The sequence below is a fragment of the Rhinopithecus bieti genome, unplaced genomic scaffold, assembly GCF_001698545.2.
Source record: "Rhinopithecus bieti isolate Rb0 unplaced genomic scaffold, ASM169854v2 scaffold_12484, whole genome shotgun sequence".
Lineage (NCBI taxonomy): Eukaryota > Metazoa > Chordata > Mammalia > Primates > Cercopithecidae > Rhinopithecus > Rhinopithecus bieti.
Window position 1 is genome coordinate 43,118 of NW_016807126.1, and position 9,918 is coordinate 53,035.

Sequence of the window (9,918 nt, forward strand, 5' to 3'; positions counted from 1 at the left end):
CCCAGGACCTGTTGACCCACCTTACCCACACCTGTGTCTCAGGCTGCCGGGCCAGTTGCCACAAGGTGACCATGTTACCTGCTGGTCCTCCTTCCACATAGACCTGGCCTTCTTGTGGGGCCCCCTCAGCCCACCTGAGCCCTTCCTCTGATGAGAAGGTCCCTTCTGTGCTACATTTCCACCTTGTGCTTTACTAAATCCAGGGCCTGCCCCTCTCCTACCAATCCTGGAGCCCAAATACTCTCTGGCCTGGAGGGCCAGCCCACAGGCCCTTTCTGTTTCCTCTCTCTCTTTTTTTTAGAGAATTTGATAAATTTTTTGAAAAGCTAAGAGCATAGTACAGTGACTATCCATAAACCCATCACCTAGATTCAGCAAGAATTTGGCCACTCTTCCATCTTCCTTTTTATCCCCTCCCCTGCCTCACCCCTGCTTGTTCTCACTGTATATATGTTAAGGGAGGAGACCACCCCTCATATTGTCTTATGCCCAATTTCTGCCTCCAAAGAAAGAAGAAGTAAAAACTAAAAGGCAGAAATGAAATCCACAGGCAGACAGCCCGGTGCCGCACCCTGGGCCTGGTTAAAGATCGATCCCTGACCTAACCAGTTATGTTATCTATAGATTCCAGACATTGTATGGAAAAGCGTTGTAAAAATCCCTGTCCTATTCTGTTCTGTTCTGATTGCTGGTGCATGCAGCCCCCAGTCATGTACCCCCTGCTTGCTCAATCAATTGTGACCCTCTCATGTGGACCCCCTTAGAGTTGTGAGCCCTTAAAAGGGACAGGAATTGCTCACTCAGAGAGATCGGTTATTGGAGACGTGAGTCTTGCCCAAGCTCCTGGCCGAATAACGCCCTTCATTCTTTAACTCCGTGTCTGAAGGGTTTTATCTGCAACTTGTCCTGCTACAATGTGTGTATGTATTTGTGTGTATGTGTGCATGCAAGTATATATGTGTGTTGTGCATATATGTATATGTATTATACATGTGTGTACATGTGTGGGTATATGTGTGTATGTGTATATATGTGCATGTGTGTGTGTGTGTATGTATATCACAGTCTGCTCAGGCTGCTATGACAGCATATTATAGACTGCATGGCTTAAATGATAGAAATTTATTTCTTACATTCCTAGAAGCTGAAAATCCACGGTCAAGATGGCAGTAGATATGGTGTCTGGTAGGAGCTGTCTGGGCTGTCTTCCTGGTGTGCATTGGCCATCTTCTTATTGTATTCTCGCCAAGAGTGGAGAGAGAACTCTCTGTGGTCCCTTTCCACTCGTAAGGGCTCCACTCTCCTGGTCTAATTATCCCCAAGGGTTCCACCTCTGAATGTTATACCTTCACCTCAGGGGTGAAATCTTCACCTTAGTGGTGAAGATTTCAACATATGAATTTTGGAAGAGGAAGGACAAACATTCAGACCATGCAATGTAAGTGTTTATATTTGTGTATAAACATATGAATATAGGCATGCATATGTGTGTGTGTGTATGTACGGTATACATACAATTCAGAAGTTTTCTTGCTTTGTTTGCTTGCTAAATCCTTTGAAAGTGAGCTGTAGGCTGGCTGGGCACAGTGGCTCATGCCTGTAATCCCAGCACTTTGGGAGGCTGAGGCAGGTGGATCACATGGTTAGAAGATTGAGACCATCCTGGCTAACATGGTGAAACCCCGTCTCTACTAAAATTATACACACACACACACACACACACACACACACACACAATTAGCTGGGCATGGTGGCGCATGCCTGTAGTCCCAGCTACTCAGGAGGCTGAGGCAGGAGAATCACTTGAACCCAAGAGGCAGTGGTTGCAGTGAGCTGAGATCGTGCCACTGTGCTGCAGCCTGGGCAACAGAGGGAGAAAAAAGAAAAAAGAAAAAAAAAAAAAGAAAGTGAACTGTAGGCATCACAAACTTCTCCCTTAAGCGCTTTAGCAGCAAACATTGTCCATGTGACTCTGATATAATTGTCCTACTAAGGAAGTTAACACTGATCCAATAAGGCCATCTAATTCAGGTCTATATTCGAATGTCCCCAGTTGACCTTTGTCTCCTTGATCTCGGTGACTCTTCCTTCTTTTTGTCTAACATCACGTGTTTTTTTTGTTGTTGTTGTTATTTGTTTGTTTGTTTCTGAGACAGGGTCTCGCTTGGTAGCCCAGGCTGAGTGCAGCGGTGCAAACACAGCTCACCGCAGCCTTGACCTCCTGGACTCAAGTTATCCTCCCACTTCAGCCCCCTCAGGTAGCTGGGTCCACAGGCATGCACCACCACACCTGGCTAATTTTAATATTTTTGATAGAGATGGGTTTTGCCATGTTGCCAAGACTGGTTTCAAACTCCTGAGCTCAAGGCCTGCCTCAGCCTCCCAAAGTGCTAGGATTACAGGTGTGAGCCACCGTGTCTGGCCTATTTTTAATTTTTTTCACATGTAAGCCTTCCTGCACTACCTTTCTTCCGTGTCTTAATATCACTCTCAACTCCAGGGTTTTTAGAAATTCAGCGTGCTGTACTCCGTCCTCGTCATACCCTCACGGCGCTCATGTGTGGCAGGCTCCCGTGTCCCTCCAGCAGATTATCATTGGTCAGGCGGATGCCAGCACTCCCCTTGTGCCTTCTTTGCCCATCTATTTCTCCAAGGAATCCTGCTGCCTTTCAGTGGAGGATTGTTCACGAACAAAATCCAGGCACTAGTTGAACCCCTTTATGTGTGGGATGGTTCATCCCATCTCCCAAGCCCCTGACACGTCATGTGAACTCAAAGATGTAATGAGTTATTGAGTGAACACAGAGAGAAAATGATAGAGACAGCAAAGTTGAAGATGATGCAGAGGCCTAGCATCTCAAACAGTCCTTGCACTCCTAGTCCCTGGTCCCTGAGATAGCCCCTGGTGCCCCAGACTCCCCACTTCACTGGTTGGGCCCTGCCTTCATGGCAGCTCTGGGTGCTCTGTTTTAGGGGGGCCCTTCTTGTCCTTCTGCACATGGGTTTGGGGGACTCTTTTTGGGGGCCCTTCTTCTCCTCCTGCACACACCAGCAGTGAGCAGGCTTTTTCTTCTGGGAGGCCCCCGTGTACCCCAAGGGCAGCAGCTTGGTCAGGACAGCCTGGCCCCTCTGCATGCAACACCCAGGAAGGCCTGGCACTTATGGGTTAAAAGCCAGTCCTGCCTTCTTCCTCCATTCATTGACAGAGCATGATGATGGAGAGGTCTCTGTGGGCACTGAAGCCGTAGGGAAGTGACCTTACCAGGTCACATAACCAGTAAGTGTGGCTCTTGTGGATGTAGGCTCCTCATGAGTGTGGGCTCTCAGAGAATCAAGGCTCGCTGTGAGTGTGGCTTGCTTGGGCTGGCCCTGTTTTTCACCCTTGCAAGCTCTGAGGAGGCAGGGATGGAGGGAGCTAAGCAATATCTCCAGGTCCGACCTTCATCTCAACCAGCCTGATGGCATGGGTTGCCTCCTTGATCTTATGTGCTGGGTCAGTGAGCCAAACGGGGCTGACCTCAGGTCAGGCCTGGGCCTGGGGCCCCTGGGCTCCTGCAGAAAGCCAGGCAGGTGAGGTAGTGGACCCCTCCCTCTGGCTTGACCAGGGCCCAGCCTGCCTCCTATGTCCTGCCAGAGCACACACAGAGAGGACCCCCATTCAAAATGTCTCTGCTTTATCGTGGACTCTCCCAAGGCTGTGGCCTCATGTTTTCGAGGCTCTCATCTGGACTTGATCCAATTCGAGCCACTTCTCAAATGCAGCCACAGAACACTGGGGGGCTGGTGTTTTTTTTTGAGTACGGCTCCTTTCTTCTTGCTGCTTAAGCTCAATCATTTGATTTTCTTCTTTCTGCTGAGACATTTGGCCCCTGGTGGGCTAATTGGATTCCTCTCAACCCCCAAGCCAGGAGCACAGCCAGGGTGTAGAAAGTGTTTGGAGAAAGAAAATCCCACTAGAGGCGTTTTAGACAAATTTTCTCAAACATGTGAAAAGCATCTTAGAGTCGAGGAGAATAAAACCCCTTTCAAGTTGCCTTGTGTATCACGTTCAGCTTTTTTGTTGCTAAATGATAATTTTCAAAAAGGGAAAAATCATGACTCTTCTATACAACGATACAAAGTGAACAAGGGACAAGAGATTTAATTTAACTCGAGAGGGATCAGGCTCAAACCAAAGAGCAGACACAGGTACAGGTTAGGACGATGAAACCGCTATATGAATGGAGATGGAACTGTTTCCTCTGTGTGAGAGAAAGAGTGTATCCTGTGTGCGACAGAGGGGCAGGAGCTGGGTGCCAACTGGCACTGGCCATTGGCTCTCCTCCCAGCCGCTCAACAGGCCTGTATCACTGCACAAGCCAAGTGCAGTTCCCTGGGGCTGCAGGGACTTGGCCAGGTGTGTGAGTTCCCACACAGCCATCTTCTTGGGTGCCTGATGGCCAACACTGTGGACCCTGAAATGACCAGCAGAGCTGCATGCCCTGTTGTGTGTGGCAGCTGTGTGTGAACACAGAGCTCAGTGCTTCTGTGGGGTGGTGACTGTCTTCCAGGGACATAATATTCTAAACACCCCTGACCTAGAGCAGCATCCACACTCGCCCCACCTCTTCCTCTCACTCCCTTTGCACTTCCTGTAACCACACCTTTGCCTTTGCTATGCCACCGAAACTGGCCCAGGCGTAGGCAACCTCTGAGCTACCAGATCCCCACAGGCTCAGTTCCTGATCTTGTCCCCATGAGCAGGGCTAGCACCACCTCTGAAGTGCCAGGAGATCTGGCCAGTGTCCCCAGAACCTAGTGGAGAGGCCTTTTCTGGCCCAGAGATGCCACCCTGGCTGTGTATTCTCACCAGAGGTCAGCCCCCTGTTGAGTGCACCTGGCTGGACTTCCCCACCCACCTGGGCATGCTTATCGCCACAGGGGGTTCCCTGTTCCTGGGCAGCTGCCCTTTTTGCCTGGAGCACCCAGGGATGAGGCCTGCATTTGCTTCGTTCCTCCTGCAGGAGCCCAGGACAGACACGCAGAAAGACAGACACATGAAGCTGAGTGGATTTTTAAATTAGCAGCCATAGAAGGCATCATGCACTCTCTGGATCCAAGAGAGGTGGTTTCTGCCAAGCACACTTGGGTCAGTCACTCCCGGCAGCAGGGGCTCCCAGGGGAAGGTCTCTCGCTGAGGGGTGTTCTCTGCAGGGGGGCACGGGCAACTCAGATGCAATACAGAGCTCGGCCGGGGGGTAGGGGGAGGAGGGAGGTCACCTGCTATCCATTGTTCATGTGCTAACGTGTTCACACCCACAGGCCCAGGGACCTGAGCTGCTGGCCCCTTTCCTGTCATGCAGAGGAGCAAGTAGAGCCCTGCACCCCACTGGCTTTCCTCCAGCCCTCACCTCGCCTACAGACAGGTGGGTGAGACCACCCTCATCTGCCAGAAAGGTAGTCTAGGTCATAGGTGGGCTTGGATGGTTAGCCCAGAACCCATGTTCGGGATGCCTGACCTAGAGCTCTCCTAATATTTGGGAGGCAAGCTGCTCTCTGCAGTGAAGTGGGAGAGGCACAGGCTTTGCACACAGGTCGAGCAGCACCGGGCCTGCCAGTCATTTGTCTCCCTGGGCCACTTTCGCTCACTGACACTCCTGACACTCACTCCCAGCCTGAGTGGCTTCCTTGAGTGCCCGGGGGCCTGCAGCTGGCATAGTCTGGGTTGGTGTGCAGAGCCCCATCTGCCCCGAGGGCTTACTCATGGACTGTCCCACCTTCAAGGCCCCACTGAAGGCCCAAGCTGGCCATGGGAAACTCAGGGAGAAAGGGAACACACACGTAGGACAGGGGCCAGACACTTCATGGAGCAGCGGCTGAAGCAGCACTTCTTATCTCCCCAGCACTTGCCTTCCGTGGAGCACTCATTCTGCTCCTCGCAGAGCTCTGGGCTCACTGGGAGCTGCACCCAGGGGCAGCTGCCAATCTTTGGGGCTGATATTAGGGGAGAGATGGGCCAGCCCTTCATCACCCAAAGCCCTTTTATGCTTCCTAGCCTTGCTGGGCGGACCTCCCTGGGCCCCCAATGCCAAAAATACCCATTTTATAAATGAGGAAGTTGGGCCGGGTGCGGTGGCTCAGGCTTGTAATCCCAGCACTTTGGGAAGCCAAGGTGGGTGGATCACGAGGTCAGGAGTTCGAGACCAGCCTGGCTAACATGGTGAAACCCCGTCTCTACTAAAAAAAAAAAAAAAATACAAAAATTAGCCAGGTGTGGCAGTCTGAGCCTGTAGTCCCAGCTACTCGGGAGGCTGAGGCACAAGCATCGCTTGAACCCGGACGGCAGAGGTTCCACTACACTCCAGCCTAGGCGGCACAGCGAGAGTTGGTCTCAAAAAAATAAATAAAAATAAAAATAATATAAAAAAAAATGCGGAAGTTGAGCCTCTGTTCTGCTCTGGGGTCAGATGTGTCCCTGGGGCCTCCTTTCTGCTGATCTCACGGCAGGAACCTCCACACCGTCCTTGGAGGCCTGGACCACAGGACAGAGGTGGGTGAGCATGGGCCAGCCTTAGGCAGGTTCTGGCAAATGAAGGGGGCTCACATGTAGGGCTGAGTGTGTGGGGCAGTTGTGTGGGAACTAAGAGGGTGGTCCCAAGTGTCCAGCTCAGGAAGATCCTTGAGAAAGCTGGTTCCTCCCTCCCCCGACAGATGGGAGCCAGGCTGTCACCATGGGGCACAGGGCCAGGTGGAGTGTTACCAATGGTAGGGGTTTTGCAGGAGCGGCTGCAGGCGCTGGGGCAGCACTTGCTGTTGCCAAGACAGTCATTGTCGGTGAGGCAGGTTTTGATGTAGGGCACCTCCTCGGAGGAGCTGGCCTCGGGGCACACGGCCTGCTCTGCACACAGGGTAGGGCAGGTGGGTGGGGGTCCAGGCCCATTCCCCAGGCTCCTCAAGGGAGAGCAAGGTAGGGGCAACGAGGAACACAGCCCTCAACAGCTCAACACGCTGTTTCTTAGAAGGCCAAACAAATCTACAGAAATGTGACAGGCCTGACGAAAGCATGGGAAGTCAGCTCAGAAAATTAGGAAGCAAGGCCACAGGCCCACTGCAGGTGGCGGGACGTTAAGACCCTGACCAGACATGGCTAGGACCTGAGGACAGCCCCCATCCTCCACTGCCACTTCCCCATCTCCTGGCTGCACTGCTCACTCTCAGGCCCAGGCGCTTCTCATCTGGGGACAGCAGCCTCCGCGTGGATATACAGCCCTGCTTTTCTGCCATCCCTGGACTTCCCACCACCCACCCCCAGAAGTGAGTCTCCTCCATTTCTCCCTTCCCCATTCCTGTCACCAAACCACCAGGACCTGCGGTGCCTTGGGTCCCACTGGAAGCAGAGATCAGGCAGGAGGACCCTCCTGGGAGTGTCCCCTAGAGAGGTTACCCAGCGAGATGAAGGCTGGGGCTACAGTGAGGGTCACTTCCAGGGGCAAGCAGGGCCAGCACCAGGTTGAAGAGACAGCGCATGGTGGCGGGTGGCAGACAGGCGGCGGATGGTGGCCTGAGGACATGGGGTACATTTAAAGGACCGGGGTGGGAGGAGGTCCTCGGGGTAGGGGGCAGGCTGGCATGACCCCAAGTGGACTGAGGCACTTCCTCCTTGGATGCCTGGAGAGGCCAGGCCCAGTCCTGGGGAAATGGCTGAGAGGCCTGGGGCCACTGCTATAATCAGGGTTATGTTTCAAAAAAAAAAAAAAAGCCCCTAGGTTGACCAGTTTTTACCCATTTTGAAAGTAATGTGTGTTTATTATGAGAACTGATAAAATTAAGGACAGGGGAAGGAAGAAATAGGACCTATCCCAAACACGTGCTATGGCAGCTATTTTGAAATGGTTGCATAGGGACCCCTCAGGGACAAAAGAAATGCTGTGTCCCAACGTTGTACATCACCTAGGAAACAAAACAGGAGGGAGACAGCAGGCGCAGGGGCTCTCTCAGAGGGTGTTTTGCTTCTTTTTTTTTTTTTGTAGTTTTCTGGGCTTTCGACAAGAAGGAGCTGCCTTCTGCTTATGAGCTGCAAGCTCCCTGTGGAGAATGTCAGACACTGGAGGAGGGACGAGCCAGGCTCTATGTTAGGGGCTGCCTGTGCAGGGCAAATACCAGGAAGGCGTCTTTCCAGAAGGGACCCTCTTGTGCCAAGTGAGCAGGTGCCACGGAGCAGGGGCGGGGTGCTGCCAGCGACTGTATCCCCTCTGCTCTGGGGCATTTCCTTGGTCCTCTTGCCTTGAGGGCTTGGACAAGGAAGGGGCCCTGGGGACTGTGGAACCTGGACATCTGCCTTGAAGACCCTGGGGTGACCATGTGCTGATTGACAGCTGGTGCTTAGTCCCAGGTCCAGTCTGCACTCCTGTCCAGCTGGGGACCCTCATTGCAGGCCTGTGGCCTCTAGACTTTGGACACAGAGTCCCTTAAAGCTTCCCCTGGGACCCTCTGCTACTGAACATCGGGATGTTCCAGCCCAGAATGTCCTGCTACTTCAACGGAGCTGTGATGTGTCTCCTCTGTGTGCCCATGGCATGACATGGCTCCATCACGGCCCTTACAGCCCCTCTGCAGAGCAATGGGCCTCAACCCAGGCCCCTCCTGGGGTGGCCAGCATGGACACACCGGCCCTGGTGACTCGCCACCTCTTGTGCCTCTCCATGGCTCAAAGTTTACCCAATGCTTCACGTAGGCTGTTCCACCTTCCTGGGAAGGGAGCTATGCACAGACCAGAGACCTAGTGGAGACCAGGGTTTGGGGAAGTAAGCAAGGCCACCATCGCTCAGTGGAAGGCTCTGGTGGCCCTTTTCTCTGTCTCTATCCCTTCCTACCTACATCATGAGTGGATTTGGCTAGAAGATCTGAGTCCTTCTCTCGCCGATGCTGGGTCTGAGGTGAGACCTGACGTGTCCATCCCAAGAACTCAGATCCCTGGCCACAGACTCACACTGGGAGCACCCTCCCCACCCGCCGGCCCAGCTAATCCCGTCTTACTTGACAGCACAGAGGGGCACTTCCTTCATCGCATCTCCCATCCCCACAGGGTGCCCCCAGAGCTAGCTATGCTGTTTTCAGGGCACCTTGCTCAACAAATGGGAAAAAAGTACTGGTAAAGGTACTAGAATAAAAAAATATTTTTCTCTTCTACAGTCTCTCTGTACTTGTCATGATGCTTTTCACAATGTGTTAATTTTAGTAAATAAAAATAAAAATTTCTTATTATGAACATGAGTATCAGCAGTCATTGTTATGTTGTGCAATGCCAATTCAAAGGCAAACACAAGAGCATTGAACTCTTAGGCAGAATCACCCAATCGCACAGTTCTTACCTTGTAGCTCACATGGGCACGCGTATACAACAGTGCAAATGCTGCACAAAGCTAACTCAACTGGTTTTGTTCCACTTATTTTTTTCCCTTATTTCTTTTTATTTAATATTTTTGGATCCATTTCTTGCTCTGAGGAATCAGCTTCCTCTTAAGCAGTTTTACTCTTCTGACACAAGGAACTGGTCGACTGAACATGTCAGATTAAACTTTCCCTCTATTACATCAAAACTGCTGTAACCCATGTTGTGGCCAGACACCCTTAGCACCCCAGGTCTGCTTTGCTTCTTATTGTCATTCATATCTATATGAACTTGTATATTAATGAGGATAAAAAGTTGCATTCTTTATTTTTATCTTATTTTAATTTAATTTTTTTTTTTGAGGCAGAGTCTCGCTCTGTCACACAGGCTGGAGTGCAGTGGCGCGATCTCAGCTCACTGCAACCTCTGCCTCCTGGGTTCAAGTGATTTTCATGCTTCAGCCTCCTGAGTAGCTGGGACTACAAGTGCTCGCCACCAAGCCCAGCTGATTTTTTTTTTGTATTTGTAGTAGAGATGGAGTTTCACCA